A 16,976-nucleotide genomic window follows, 5' to 3' on the forward strand; every position below is an offset into this window, starting at 1 on the left:
TATTGAAAAGTTGGGTTATCAAAACTATTCCTTTTTCTGGTAACTTTTTTTAAATAGTTCCTTTTATAAGGTCATAACCTGGAGCCTTTTGGGTTTTAGTCTATATATATATATATATATATATATATATATATATATATATATATATATATATATATATATATATATATATATATATATATATATATATATATATATATATATATATATATATATATATATATATTAACACTTTTTACTTCTCTTTTTGATACTGGTTTAATTTGCTCACCTGAATGTTGGATTGTTGCTAGACTTTTCTAAATAGCTTCATCTTTTTTAGCACTGACAGAGGGTAGACGTTAATAAACGTCCTCAAGATATTTTCCAAATAGCTGAAGCTATTATTTTGGGGCATTTTAACACACACCAACAGATATTTAAATTAAAAATCAAATCACAATATCAATATTTAAAAAGGAATCATTAAATCCTTATACGATAGAGCCAAAATTACTTGTTTAAACGAAAATTCAAACAATGCATGTGTTTGGTATACCAGAAAAACTTATCCAACTAACAAGAATGACAATGTCTAACTTAGAAGCCACTGTTAGAATACAGGGAGAGAATTCTAGATCCTATGAGATAAAGGATGGACTCAGACAAGGGGATGCTCTGGCTTGCCTCCTATTTAATATTGCCTTAGAAAAGGCAGTCCGAGATACACGAATTAGGGATGGCGGTACTATTTACAATATATCGATACAAGTCTTAGCATATGCTGATAATATTGACATAATAGGGCGTAGCAAGCAAGATGTTAATCAATATCTCCTAGAATTGGAAACAGAGGCGAAACAGGTCGGTCTAGTCATCAACGAAGACAAAACCAAGTACACGTTGGTTACAAAGGATCCGATAGCAAATGAGGAACGAGAAACAGTCTTTGGAAGTCATACCTTTGGACGTGTTGACAACTTCACATACCTTGGGTCGCTATTGACTGCTACCAATAAAACAAGCGAAGAAATCAAAAGACGAATAAATCTTACAAATAGGGCATACTATGGACTCCAAAAGCATTTCCACTCAAGAAACATTCAAAGAAGAACTAAAATTATTATATACAAAACATTGCTGAGGCCGGTCCTCACATATGGAGCAGAAACATGGACTCTAACGCAGAAAGATGAAAGACTTTTGGGAATATTTGAGCGTAAAATACTCCGCGAAATATTTGGAGCTATAAACGACCAAGGGCAGTGGCGCAGAAGATATAATTTTGAATTGTATCAGCTCTTTGATGAGCTAGATGTCATAACGTTGATTAAAACACAGCGACTTAGATGGGCTGGACACATAATACGAATGCCAGAAAATACGATTGCTAAAAAGCTAACCACAGGAACACCTGTAGGAAGAAGAAGCAAAGGCCGACCGCGAATTAGGTGGTTAGATGGAGTTGAAACCGACTTACGGATATTACAAATCAGAAGATGGCAACATCTTGCCAGAAACCGAACAGAATGTCGACGAATCTTAGAGCAGGCCAAGATCCACAGAGGATGGTCGAGCCAAAAATGATGATGATGAAACGAAAATTCATTTTTAGAGGTAAAACATTTGTGAACATATGTTTTTTTAAAAAATGATTATCCTTTTTCGTTTATAAATAAGGAATTTTTAACAATAGACAGAAGAGAACAGATCAACAAGAAAAGAGGACAATAACAATACGATAAATAAAAGGATTATCAGAAAATCTTAAAAAGATAGAAAATAAATTTAACATTTCTTAACAATCAAGACAAGAAAGACATTAAGATCTATTTTATCTAAAACTAAACCTAACAATGAACAAGAAAGAACAAAGAATTGTGTAAAATACCTTGTGAATTAGTTTTATTTGGGTGAAACATCAAGAGCATTAACTGTTAGAATAACATAATTTTTTTATTAAAAGTAGAGAGTTTGATATATCTCAAATATATGTAAACACGCATGGGAAAATGAACAAAAGGTTCAATGGAATGATTCAAGTATAGTCGTAAAAGAAACAGATGGTAAAAAGAAAAAAATCAAAGAAACGGCTTTAATTATAACAAATAAGGCCAACTGTGTCACAGATTTCTTGACAGAATGCAGTAGGATCTGATTACCTATATTAAAAGAGGAAGTTAATAGGAAAACACCACTATTAGTAAGTCGGTAACGTATCGAGGATATATCATTTATGTTTTTAAAATAGCATACATATAAAATCAGAATTTGGTGTTTATTGAGAGTAAACTAAATGTAAGACCAAATACTTACCATGTAGGGATAGTATTATGAGGTTTTTTTCCTGGTTTTTTTCTCATGATTTACTATGGAATCACTAAAAGGAGAATTTTACTAACTGCCAATATTGGATTTGATTGTCGTTTTGAAGACGAGTCACATACTATGATTTTTCCGGATATTCTAAAGTTAAAGTTGATTTCACGTAATCGAATGAACTTACAAAATGTAATCGAATGAACTGAATCTTACAAAAAGTCGTCCCAGAAACGCAACTCAGCAATATTGGCAATATCATTTTAAAGTCGTCTACATTAAAATAACTGTCTGAATTGTCAATATAAATGAGTCAGATAAAATTAAATTATTAGAAGAATTTTTTACCAAGTAACAAAAAACAAAATTTGTTTAATTTGCTAATGTTTGTATTTTGAGAACGATTTCCGAAGAGGAAATTGACACGTCAGTAAACTTATTTTAACCTTCAATTTTGGCTTATTTTCAATAAAATAGTAATATTTTCCAAATGTCTCTACTTTTTCTTGATCTATCCTAGCCCATACGCCATCTGGATTTATTAATGCTAGAATATGTGTACTGGCTTACTTTAATTTGCTGGTGGCCTTCTTAAGTGAATAACCGGTATCTGCTGTTGGTATTAAATTTAGAAGATAATTTTCAACGTAGGAGTTTTTGTGCCGTCCTATTGTATTTTTGTGCACACAGAAAAAATCATACTATGGAAATACTCACTGATAATCTTTAAAATTGGAGTTTTAGATATCTATGAAAGCTTGTTAAAGGCCTGGACCAAGAATTTTAATAAATAAAGATTGTTGTATACATAGAAACTTACCCAAATCAAATTTTTATGCGATTTGAGATTATCAGAAAAAAGTACTATCAATTTACAAATGATAAAAAATGCAATTGTTGAAATACTGGCTATTTTTAATAAGCTGTATCTTCGAATCTACTACATAGATTTTAATTTACCATTGCTCGTTTAAAAGGTACTTAAAAATGCTTTAATTTAACGGTTTCTATAATTTTTTCCTTGTTTCATTAAATATTAACAATTCGTTAAAAATCATAAACTTTTGTAAGTTCTATTTTTGTTCTTCTTGGCCTATAAAATAAACCTTATCTTTTGCGGCTTTGTAAATTGTTTTAATAAAATGCTGACATTATAAGAACAGATAAGAAAATAAGGCCTTGTGAGCTAAAATCAGTGCAATGAGCTCTTAAAAAATAGGGTAAAAATGGCTATTTTTGACCTTTTCGAGGGGGATATCTCAGGGCCAGGGACAGCTAGAGGGCTAAAATAATAGCTTAATGCTACTTTTTTATAGTACAAAAATATACCAAAATGTAGTCAAAAAACATCACCAAGAGACTAAGGAATCAAAATGTAAATGAGGAAGGCCAGATAAAAATATACTCCTACTGAACCAGAATAAAGGAAAAAATTTGAAGCAGCAGCGAAAATACAATAGTAACAGAAAGTTGTTCCCGTAAAAATTATTGATTTGATAATGAATGCAAGAATGCAAGAAAATGGTAAAATAAATCGTATAGAAAGATGTTAACCCGACAAACTAGAACAACTGTAGTAGAGAAGTACCAGACAAAGAGAAGAGAAGAAAAGAGTATACACAAAAGAAAAAAACGAAACCGCTTAAATGAAGACCTTAAATATATAGAAAACCACAACAGAGAGAAAGAATTCAGAGCATTCTGTAAGAAAGTTAACATCAACAGAAAGGAATTAAAAGCAACCACAAGTCAATGCAAACAAGAAAAGGATAACGAAAGAGATGAGGTAAGGTAGACAGACGAGAGAGAATAAGGAAATAAGAACCAACAACCATTCTTGAATTTAAAAAGGCAGTTGAAAAACTAGTCAAAAACAAATCACATGGAATAAATAATCTCTCAGCTAAACTGTATAAAGAAGGTGGCCACGATACCATAATGTCATTACAGCAGCTCATAAAAAATGTGGACATAGAAACCCCTCCGTAATGATTGGAATATTATGATTGCACTATACATAAAAAAGTAGAAATCTTTCAATGATCTAACCACAGAGGAATTACGCATCTAAATGCAGCGTAGAAAAAAATTGTCCAAGGTACTATGTCACCGTATGGCACTATATGCAGAACGGATAGTGTGAAAATACCAGACTGGTTTAGAGGTGGTAAATCGACAATTCATCAAATTGCATCCCTAAGAGTTAAAAAAAGAACTGGAATATGGCGTAGATATTTATTACATATTTATAGACTACAAAGTAGCCTACGACTCTGTGAATAGAATAGAAATGTTTAAAGCAGTAGTGGTAGTGAAATGGCAAAGAGCTAGGAATACCAAATCAATTGGTAAATTTAACAAAACTAACTATTAAAAAAATTGTATGTAAAGTACGAATCCAGTGGGAACGGTCTGAACCTTTTAAAATAAATAACGGGCTGCATCAGGGATAATACTACCGTAGGGATAAACCGCAAAATTTGCACGGCCAATAGATGCTATTTTGAGCTCAATCTACTCCTTAAATCTACAATTATATCGAAAAATAAAAACATGAAACTCTACAAAACAATAATTCACCCAATCCTAACATATGGTTCAGAAACCTGGACTCTAACAAAAGTAATGAAAATATATTAGGATGTTTTGAAAGAAAAGTACTAAGGCGAATATATGGAGCAGAGAATGATAAAGGAGTGTGGAGAAGACAATACATTTTCGAACTTTATTAAATATATCAGAAACCAGATATTGTAAACATTAAGATAGGACGTCTAAGATGGATAGGGCATGTAATGCGAATGAAACAAAATGACGCAGCTAAAAAACGCTCCTTGATAGACCCATTGATCAAAGAAAAAGAGTAAGACCCGGAACAAGGTTCCTTGATAACATCGATGAAGACGTGAGAAATATGGGAATACGTGCATGGCGGAGGAAGGCGATGGATGGAGACGACTAGAGAGAAAATTAGTTTGTATGCTGTGATTAAAAAAAATTATCGTTATCGTACATTTAACACTCATTTTTCTTTGCGTGTTATGTCCCATACTAAACGTTGGTTATCATTTTAGGTATGTATCATAATTTGATTCACGGCAACTCTAAAGAGAGACGAATAGGACTGATTAAATCACTCACATACGTTACGCCGTGCGGCCGGGCAAGCACTCATAAACGGTAGCGGGTAGCACTCCTCTATGATCCCGGTAGAGGACAGGTTGCTACAGGGAGTGGTGTCCCTGCTTTCTACTATGTCCAAGCCTTTAGGAAAGGCCAAGTCCCCAACCTATCTTCCTACCCACTTTCCAATCATTACCACATCCCGATATATCCCGCTACGAACCCGCACTGGCCAGCATGGTAGTGAAATGGCAAATTTTCCCCATGGACAACGAACATTGCATATTACCACTTATAACGTAAGAACGCTTGCAACTGAAGATAAACTCATTTAATTACAGTAAGAACTTAAATGTCAAAAATTGGGTGGTATTGGGACTTTCCAAAATATGAAGAAAATGAGAAAACCAATTAGTTTTAAAATCAGGGCATCTGCTACATTCCATTGGAGAAGGCAGTCGGCGGCGTAGGCTTTCTCGTGCAGAAGAAACACCTAGACAAAATTATAAAAATAGAGAGTGTAAGCTCAAGAGATGTGTACCTCTTATTAAAACTGAATGAGAGACGCTCTATTAAAATAATCCAAGTATATGCACCAACAATTTTAACGCTAAACTTGGCTTTAAAGAAGATAACACAGAAGTGGCTATGGGCTCATTTGGGTACGGTGAGCGAAATGACAGGGGAGGTGTGCGACTACATTTTTTGTTGCATCATCGGCTCTATGTGATGAACACATTTTTTAAAAAGAACCAACAACGTAAGTGGACGTGGGCTAGTCCAGATGGCATAACAAAAAACGAAATTGATTTCATCATCACAAACAGAAAAAAATATTGTCCAAGATGTTACAGTAATTAATAAAATCACTGTTGGGAGTGACTATCGGTTGGTTAGAGCAAAAACAATGATCAATATTAGACGAGAGAGGACAGCAATGATAAGAGAGAGGCATTCTAATAAATGAAAATCTATAGAAGATAGACTAGCTTATTAGAATCTCATAACTTCAGAACTGAAAGTAATAGAACATCTAAATGAAAATCTATTAGATATAGAGGTAACAAACATGCGAATAAATAGTGCGATTCGAAACGCTCATAGAAAATATAAGAAAAAAGGAAAAAACAAAATGAACAAACTCACTCAAGCTACTAAAGATCTTATAAACAAAAGAAGAGAATTGAAAGACAAATACAGAGATAATTTTATAACACTTAGACAGATAAACAAAGATATCACAAAATCCATTCGAAAAGATGTCAGAAATTACAACACTGAATACATAACTCAAGCCATTGATAAAGATAAAAGTTTAAAGGTTCTGCGCCGACAAATAACTGAAGGATCGAAAAATATTTGTAAACTTGTAAATAAAAAAGAAGAGGTTAATCTTTGTAAATGGGTATATTTTATAAAATACTACCAGCTAGTTACCAGCTGAAGTCCGTTTGAAGAGGTTTACTCTCCGGACACTGGAACTCACTTAAAGCATGGGTGTATGTTACCTGTAGTAAAATTTAATTAAAATATTAAACATCAAATAATATGTATAACATCATGTACAATCTTTGGTAACTTTATATATTTTAAAGGGTTTTTACCCTGATATTTTGGTGGCTCAGGTATGGTAACCTGTAATTTTAACCTGATGATGGAACTGTTGTTCCAAAAACGTTCGTGTTTTTGATGTGGCCCTTTTAAGGGTTTTTATAAAATATACCCATTTACAAAGATTAACCTCTTTTTTTGTGATACGTGGTATACAGCCAGCTGCAGGAATTATTTTCCTTGTGGATTTTGAAAAACAATAAATCACCTAGAGAAGATAGGATAGTCATTGAACAAATCAAAGAAGGAGGAGGAACGTTAGTAAATATGTTAAAAAAGATGTTCAATACTTGTTTGACAAGAGGCGTAACCCCCTCCCAGTAGCAAAATATCATAATATCCATAATGCACAAAAAAGGTAACATTTTAGACCTAAACAACTACAGACCTATTAGTTGGCTCTCCCATACATACAAACTATTCATGAAGATAATAAAAAACGGCTTGTAAACAAACTGGATAGTTACCAACCTTGTGAACAGGCTGGGTTCCGCTCCAGATACGGAACAAATGATCATCTACAAGTCATAAAAATGCTAATAAAATAGTGTACAGAGTATAACAAGCCTATCTTTCTTATATTCGTAGATTATGAAAAGGCGTTTGATACTATAGATCATCATAAAATGCTTCGAGCATTGGCCGACTGCCGCATTGACTACCGATATATCGCCTTGATTAAAAGTATTTACGAAACTGGTACAGCAGCCTGTGTCCGCCTTTATGAAGATACCAAGAAGTTTCGAATAGAACGTGGAATTAGACAGGTTGATACTATCTCCCCTAAATTGTTTACAACTGTTCTTGAATATATGTTCAAGCAACTGGAACGAGAGGATAACAGGGAACTTAATATAAATGGGAAAGATCTGAACCACCTAAGATTTGCCGATGACATCGTTTTAATATCTGATAGAGTTGATAAAGCTACAAAAATGCACATGCTCTATAAAGTGTCAAAAACAAGTGATCTTAAAATTAACACCTTAAAGACAAAATTTATGACCAACCTTGTAGTCAGCGGTAAAATTATGATTGACAGAAATAGCATCGACCAAGTAATAGCTTACAAATATCTAGGGCATGAGATTCGCTTAGGCCGAGATAATCAGACAACTGGAATACAAAAAAGGATAGGTCTCATATGGGCAGGTCTCTTATCCCAGTTTGTTTATAAAGATAGATTTTTAACCAGTGCGTTTTACCGGTTCTTACATATGGTGCAGAAACACTGACTCTGACAAAAAAAACCAATAGATAAAATAAGAATTACACAACGCGCTATGGAAAGATCAATATTAGGTATTACCATCAGAGATAAAGTACCAAACCTAGAAATAAGAAGAAGAATAGGAGTCACAGACGCAATTGAAAAAATAGCCATGGCTAAATAGGCTTACGATGGACATGTTGCCAGATTAACGGATAATAGATGGACCAGAAAGATTCTGGAATGGCGACCAAGGCAAGAGGCATATTGAAACAGAGTATGACCACCGACTAGATGGACGGATGATATCAAGCGCATCACCACAAACTGGATGCAAGAAGCTTAAGATAGAAATAGGTGAAAAATTTTACGGAAGGCCTACGTTCAGCAGTGAACAAATATAGGCTAATTGGTGATAATGATACTTTACGAAACAATGATATTCTTTGACCGGACCTGTTCACATATTTTGCCCTGAATAAAAGGTGGAACCTCAAATTTTCGTATATTTACGGTTTTCACTATTTCGGGTTGCTTTTTTTTAATTCTATTTTTAACACAAATATAGTAAATTAATTTTTAACCGTTTTGGATAAAAAAATGTATTACTACCATAAAAATATTCATATTTACTACATTAAGCTTTTTACTTACAGTTTGGTTTATAAATAATCGTAATCCTTGGAATCCATTGAGTCTTCTAACTCATTGGCACCGACCCTTACTCTTACATGTTAAATAGCATTTTCCCATATCCCATCCAACTTACACATTTTCTATTCTATTAAGACATTACAACAGCGTTCTCCCAATTTGTGGAATGTATGTTAGGCTATTGATTACGTCCAAAAAGAGGGCTAAAAGGAACTACAACGTTAAAGGGGTTTTATTGTTTCATATGTTCAATGGACCCCCAAATAAGAGAAAACAGAAGAGTGTTACCATGTAAAAGAGTGCGTTACTAAGTAAACTGGGATGCCTGAGATTACTTTCCTGTATTTATCACAGCCGGTCCTAAGCCCGGATAAAAATGGAGCGTTAATAGGCAATGTTAGCAACCTACCTATCTTAAAAAACGAATCAGTTCTTAAAGAACCGGTCAACAAGCCCCGGAAACAATACGGAACCAAATGACGAAAAAAACGGCGCGAAAAGGACAACAAGAAAGGATATGGTAAGGATAGCATGTTGGAATAACAAATCATGGACAAGCAGAGAACAAGAAATAATTATGGAACTCAATACCTACGAAATCGATATATGCAGAATTTCAGAGATAAGAAAAAAGGTTAGGGAACTGTAAATATGCAAAATACATATTGATATACAACGCGAAAGAAAAGCGAGAATATGCAAGCTCAGGAACTGGTATACTCATCCACGAGAAATTTGAAAAATTATAGATGATGTACACTATTTTAATCACAGAATATTCACAATGACACCAAAAATGGAAAATAGTAACATACATTTAATATCTGTATTTATCATCCAGATATCAGTAAAACCGAAGAAAAATCTAAAGCCTTCGATAATACATTACAAGATCAGACGAATACAATTAATATACATGAAAAAATCATTGTATTAGGCGACTTAAACGCAAGAATAGGGAACGAAGTATTAGAAGGAATAAAACAACCTTTTAACGAAGAGACAATAAATCGAAATGGAGAAGCACTAATTAATTTCTGCGTCCAGAGCATATTGTGAGTAAGTAAAATACTTTTTCCGCATAAACCACAACACAAATTGACGTTTACAAATACCCAAGGACATAAATCTACTATAGATTATATAATAACGAGCAAGCAAATACACCCTAAACAAGTATTAGATATCAGAATATTAACATCATCTAATGTAGAATCAGTTTATATTATAATATTAGGGAAAATCTTATTTAAAAATACCACTTAAGAGAAAATTACCCCCAAAATATATGGAAACAATAAATATTGAAACCTTAGAAGAAGGAACAACTAGATAGTTATATCAAAGACGATTCAAAGAAAAAATTTTAATAAAATGGCATATTAGAAGAAAATGGAGGAGATCAAAGATGGGAAACAATAAAAACGAACATAATAACTACTGCTAAAGAAAGCATGGGAACACTGAACGTTAATATAAATGGTTGATTCACCAACGAAATTAAAACTTTAGCCTATGAAAAACGAAAAGCGTATATTCACTATCAAAGTAATAAGACACCCACAAATACGAAAACTAAAGAGGAAAAATTGGTCTAAATTCACAAAAGAAATGGAATGTAATTTATATGCTGCACACTAAAAGCTGTGGTAGATGGTGAAGGAAAGGAAAACAGCTATTACAGAGTATAACAATATTAATAAAATACAAGAAAAACAATGGAAAAAGTATATAAAATATACGAAAATGGTTGCGTTTCAATTTAATTTAAGTCTCTTACTACTCCCTGACACGTGTTTCTGGGTCTACCCGTCATCAGAGAGAGTTTGTAAGAAGACTCATACCAAATCAAAACGCACTGATTGTTGATGTATAGTGGAATATAAATATTCCCAGCATCGCTCTTAATGGCTTGATTAAGCGTGAGTATACAATTTACTTTAATTGCTATCGACACATTTAACTTCGTATATAGAATAGCTTTACAAGAACGAAGATAGACAGATCAGACCAGAAGACGATCTGGTAACAATAACAGAAGGAGAGGTGGTAAAGAAAATAGAAGGATTAAAAAACCAAAAGTCCCAGGTCCGAATACGAATGAACCAATAAAATATGGAGGAAGAGCATTAACAGAAAATATTACGAAACTATTCTAAAAGGTGCTTGGAATGAAATTCATATTAAAGGAATGGAAATTAAGTATAATGATTCCCATACACATAAAAGGGGCAAAAATGACCCATCTAACTTTTGAACTATTACGTTGCTTGACACCAGTTTGAAATTAAAATTGATTTAAATACTTGCTGGGAAACTAATTAAAAAGTATCAAATATGCGAAGAGCAATAAATATTTCGGTGTAACAGATCAACTGTCGATGCCGTATTCGTAATAAGATAAATAGGAGAGAAAGCTGTAGAATTTGTAGCATAATAATTTCTTTTAAAATGCAAATGTATATTATAAAAATTATACAGTACCCCTTGGGCAATATATAAATTTTGGTGTCTTTGTGTACACATTTAAAATCCCCAAGAAAGAATTAATTTATTTGTACGTGTTAGATTAAACACTGGAAATATTTCAAGGTTATTTCACGATTCGTAGGTCTAACGAATTTTAGCTGATTCCGTGGTATGTAGCAGGACGCGGGGGGAAAGTGCGACCTGCGTATCTGCGTTAGAGACCGATGGAGGGTCAGGTTTGCAACTAAGTCTGTGTTGAACGGACGTGTAGCAGTTAAGATGGCCAAAACCGGAGAATTTGTGGAAATTTAGGGGAAATTTCTGTAATATGGCAGATTTAAAAAAGAGTAATCACTATTTTGATAAGAGAATAAGAGATTTGTGCCGTGTACCAGAGTATTGAAATTGGTTCCAGTGTTGTAACCGCTTATAGGGTGTGTCGCAATGTGCCGCTGATTTTGTTCCAATCTCACTTTATTTATCTCTGGTCGTCTTTCCAGACAAGTTAAAGCAGTCCTTTTTGTGTAGAAAAAATTCCAGTATAATTCCAGTATGATTCCAGTTTAACCCCAGAAGTGCCAGTGCATTGTTTTTTTTTTGTGAAACCAAGGTAACCTTTTTTGTTTTAAACTTAACTATATAACTAATATATAACTAAACTATAATAAATAATAAAAATAAAACGTTTTAATAATTAATATTGTAAATCTTAGGGTGTGGCTATGCTGTCATTTTAATTGTTCTCTGTTAAATTCAATGTTGACATATTACAGCTAGATTCATATTTTTGTGACATTAGCTTGTTTGGTTTTTAACAAAGGTTAATCTTTATGAATAGTTTTATTTAAAAAGATAATTCTTTACTTGTAATAATTTTTTATTTGCCACAGTTTATAGCCCAGTAACATTTGTAAGTTATGTAGCAATTCCCACTTGTAAACGAATAGGACACATGCAAGTTTTTTTTGTTATTTTTATATTTACTTTTATGACTATTATTACAGTCTTTATGTATTATCTGTATTTGTAACTGTTTGTATTGAGACAGTAATAAATATTTAATTTATCTCTCTGAACAATTTTGTTTATTTTAGAAAAGTCTCCTAACCTTTTTTGTGTTTCTTATTTTAGGAAAGAAGAGCTTTTTTTTCTTTTTTCCAGCAAGATTAAAATTCTTCGAAGCGGCGTCCTTATATCAAATAGATGGAGGTCTTTCTTGTTGTTTGTTTGTTAACCCTTTGGCCTAGCAGATTCATATAAGTATCCATTTGTTTCATTTTTTGTAGTTGCCCCAATCCGACCCCTTAACATTAACTTATCTACGACCCAGCTCTCCAAATAAGCCCTGAGTGCCGTTCGCACAGTATCGTTTATTTTGCTTGCCCTATCTCCACCCCAGTAACTTCTGTCCCAATTTTCAAACCCCTATAATTATACCCTATGTGGTAGGCAAAATATTTACGTTACAAATTTAGCACTTTTGCATTCATGTGTTTTATCAACCTTATTGAATCCCTCAATTGTAGTAAACTACAAGGTGTGTTTGCAACTTGACATCTTTAACACATAGAGAATAAAACAGCCAATATAATAAAGATAGTAAATGATATTAACCCTGATCCTAAAATAAGAAGAAACATAGGAACCGAACTAACGGAGGAAGTCAACATTTAATCAGGTATAAGACGAGTGTGATAGCTTGAGCCAGTTATTGTTTAATCAACCTAATAGAAGAAGTAGAAAGACTATACTATGCAGATACGCAGTAATAATATCAAATAAAGGATATGGCCTACAACGCATGGTCCACGCTTTAAAAGCTAACGCAAAAAGTTTAACCTGAAAATGTCATCAATAAAACCCAAGTTCCTCATTAGTGCTGGGAAGTCAGTGAGATGCAATATTGTAGTAAGATGCAGTATTGTAGAAGAAATAATAAAACAAATATCGAAATTCAACTATCTGGGAACGCAAATATCCTATTATGAAAACATCTCCGAAGGAACTCGCATACAAGCTAATAAATCAGCGTACGTGTAAGGATGTTTACGAGACGTGACATGGAGTAATAAGAACATAAGAATAAAAAGAAAAACACGCATATATACTTGTGTACGACCAATATTAATCTATGCCATAAAAACAAGAGCATAAACATCAATTAGAAAGAAAATCTTAAGAACAACAGCGATGAAAACACTAGCAGTTTTTTTACCTGCTATCACTAGGTGATAGCAGGTAAAACTTTAAGAAAAAAGAGACATGTGTCAAGTATATGATATCGTCAGATGTGGACGCCAAATAAGATGAGAATGGAACCAACAGATTAATAATAGAATGGGAGGAAAGAGACTTGCCCGAATAGTAAGAGATAGAAATCCAGAAGTTAAAAGACTACAAGGTAGACCACCGAAAAGATGGAGAGATAGCTGGCAGTTAACAACCAGCTGTTAACATACTGCTAAACCAGACCGGAAATAACTGGCCTTAATGACTAACATACGGATAAGAATTTTTTGCTTTTACGGCTATTTATTAATTTCTATTAAGTCCTAGAATATATTGTAATAGACTATTTTTAAGTAATGAAAATAATATTCTTTTTTTATTTAGTAATGAATATACTTAAATGTCCAACAAAAAAGTTATGAGAAATTTAAAAAATACGCTTAAAAGCAAAAATCGGTAAAAATAAAAAACTTTGAAGAACCGTATCTTACGTCAAATTAGTTCTAGAGCCTTTTACTAAAGACCATTTTAAAGGTAATTGACTTTTATTTCTATTGAATGAACTATACCTAAAGTTAAGCAGAAACAAGTCATAGAACAATGTTTGCGAAAAAATAGGAAAAATGACCCAAAAATAGAGTGTGGCAAAATTTTAAAAATCATTTCTAGAAGACTATAAATATTAAAGACTTATACCAAAAGAATTTTGAAAAAAAAGGATACAAGTTTTTTTTATAAAGAAATGCCTGTACCTATACCCACGTAGAAAAAATTTATGGAAAATGGCTTGTTTTTGTGTTTTTTATGCATCGGTTTTTGAACATATTTTTGTCAAAAAAATTGTTATTGACTTTGAAAGACGACATTTCGATAGAAAATCTAATTTGAACAACTTTTCTGTACATTTATAATTACGAAAAGTGAGTAGAATTCACCCAAATTCACCCTAGTGCATAGGGACTAATTCACCCCTTTCTTAAAAACGCACTCCTTTAAATGGTAGCACTAGCCGGTTTTTTCATATTTGCGGTCCACTGATCGTATAAATCAATAAAACCGCTTAACGTTGTAGTTTATTTCTAAAGTACATACTCAATAGTTTATGTAATCTATACTGGTTTGTAACAGGAGCTGAATATAAATTAATTAAATTGGATTCAACTCGCAATGGTAAGGGGAAAATATTAAAACAGTAATACCATGAAGTGTAGCCATTGAGTAAACTGCATATTGACAATATCTGCCAAGATGTTTCTTAAATATTGTTATAAGTCATGCTTCGACCATATCATATCCTCTTTGATTTTTCAAGTAGCCAGCTCAGCATGGTAGATTTTCTATAAGTCATCGTTAAAATGCATTTAACAAGGCGGCTGTGATAAGATGTATTATTTACTACTATGACAGAGTTACTATTTACACACTGTAAAATATTCTCGAACCACTTCTCGAAGCATATGGAGTTCATGTCTTCATAATATAAAATATAATATAAAAATAAGGGCACCATCCTGCAGAAAATCAAATCGCTGCCATTATGGGTGATAATTAGACGGGTATACTTCATTCACAATTATAAGAACTGACTTATGCAGAATTCGAAGAAGTCGAAGCCATAAAGGGATTTGCCTCTTCAGGTAAATAGTAAAAAGGGCCGGCTTAACGAATTTTATATTTTATTTGTCATTTACATTACATATTTAATTTAAATAAATATCTAGATAATTAAGGGAAAAAGTATATAAACTGATGGAGTATTAGAATTAATTAATTATTATATTTTCTGTCTCGATTCTTTATTAGATATATTAAATATATCCAAATTTTGAAAGTCATAAACAATTTTTGTTTTGTTAAAAAAATTGCAAGTGAAATAATAAAATGGTGAAGTGAAAATTAAAATGAATTAATGTAGATATATACATATAGCTAAATATGATTATATTTTATACTTCATGTAAGGAAAGAAGTGTTTTAATTGTTAGTAAGGTATAAAGTATGTCTGAAAAAGTTGGCAACAAATGGGAAATTTCTTTATTATTAATTTCATGAAAAAAACTATTCTTCATAAACATTTCTGCATTTCATAGAAATCAATAATCAAATTTATAAAAGTTTCAGTGGTATACACCGAAAATCAAAAATATTGATTTATGCTTAAAAGTGAAGTGCTTTTAAATTTAGGTGCAGCATAAAATGTTATTCTAATTTGGTTGTAGGATATAAAAATTATTTTTAAATTTAGATTCATGGCCTTTTAATGATGTATCAGTAGGTGCATTAATTTTTAATTTTATTTCTAATTTACCTTATTCAATATACAAAATCAACAAATACAAAAGTATTTTTTTATTTACTTTTTACTTTAAATGTATTATTTAATTATTAGAAGGCCATGAGTCTAAACTTGGACATAATTTTTAATAGCTACAAACATTTTAAAATTACATTTTCTAGCATATCTAAATTTAAAATCACTTTCCTCTTCAGTATTAATTAATAATTTTGATTTTTCCTATCTACCACTTAATATTTTATAAGATTATTTGTTAATGATTTCTATGTGATGCATAACCTCTAATGAAGAATAATTTTTTTTCGTAAAATTATTAATAAAGAATATTTCCCATTTTTTGCCAACTTTTTCAGACATGAAACGGAAAACTTAAACATAACAAGTCAACATGAATAAATATGAACCTTTTAAAACGAGTAAATCGGTACTCACCAAAGGGACCTTAGACGTTCAGATACAATTAGCGTCTCTTTGTAAAGACAATGAAGTCGATGGGACCTCAGATGTTCAGATACAATTAGCGTCTCTTTGTAAAGTCAATGAAGTCGACTTTACTAAATTAACAAGACATTTACTTAACACAGACACTACACAGTACTCCCCTGAGTTAGTGATAAGTTATAGTCTAAAAAAATCATTATGAAATTGACTGGCCAGTGTGAAAACTAGTGCCAATAAAACACAAAACACACACAAAACATTTTCTTCGTTGAGACTTAAAACAATGATTAATAACAATAATTATGGGAAATTTGTATGTTTATAAAAAGAGTTTTTTGACATTATGCTTGAATGATAATATTTGATATGATTATATATACCTATATACAGTAGTGCTATGCTTGGCTATTATGCCGGTCCTGGCAGCTTTGGTAGCTGTGATAATTATACAACAATAGAGTATTTACAAGGGATTATTCAGTTTTACAGCTGTTATTAAAATAACTTTTATAATGAGACACTAAATTTCTGGATACAGTATACACCTAAACTCATCACAAATTAGCATATACCCTTGTACATAGTACAAACTCATCACCGTCATAAAACTAGGGATTTTAAAAAAGACCCCTAGAGATTGGTAAA

This window comes from Diabrotica undecimpunctata, chromosome 11 (genome assembly GCF_040954645.1).
Source record: "Diabrotica undecimpunctata isolate CICGRU chromosome 11, icDiaUnde3, whole genome shotgun sequence".
NCBI classification, from domain to species: Eukaryota; Metazoa; Arthropoda; class Insecta; order Coleoptera; family Chrysomelidae; genus Diabrotica; species Diabrotica undecimpunctata.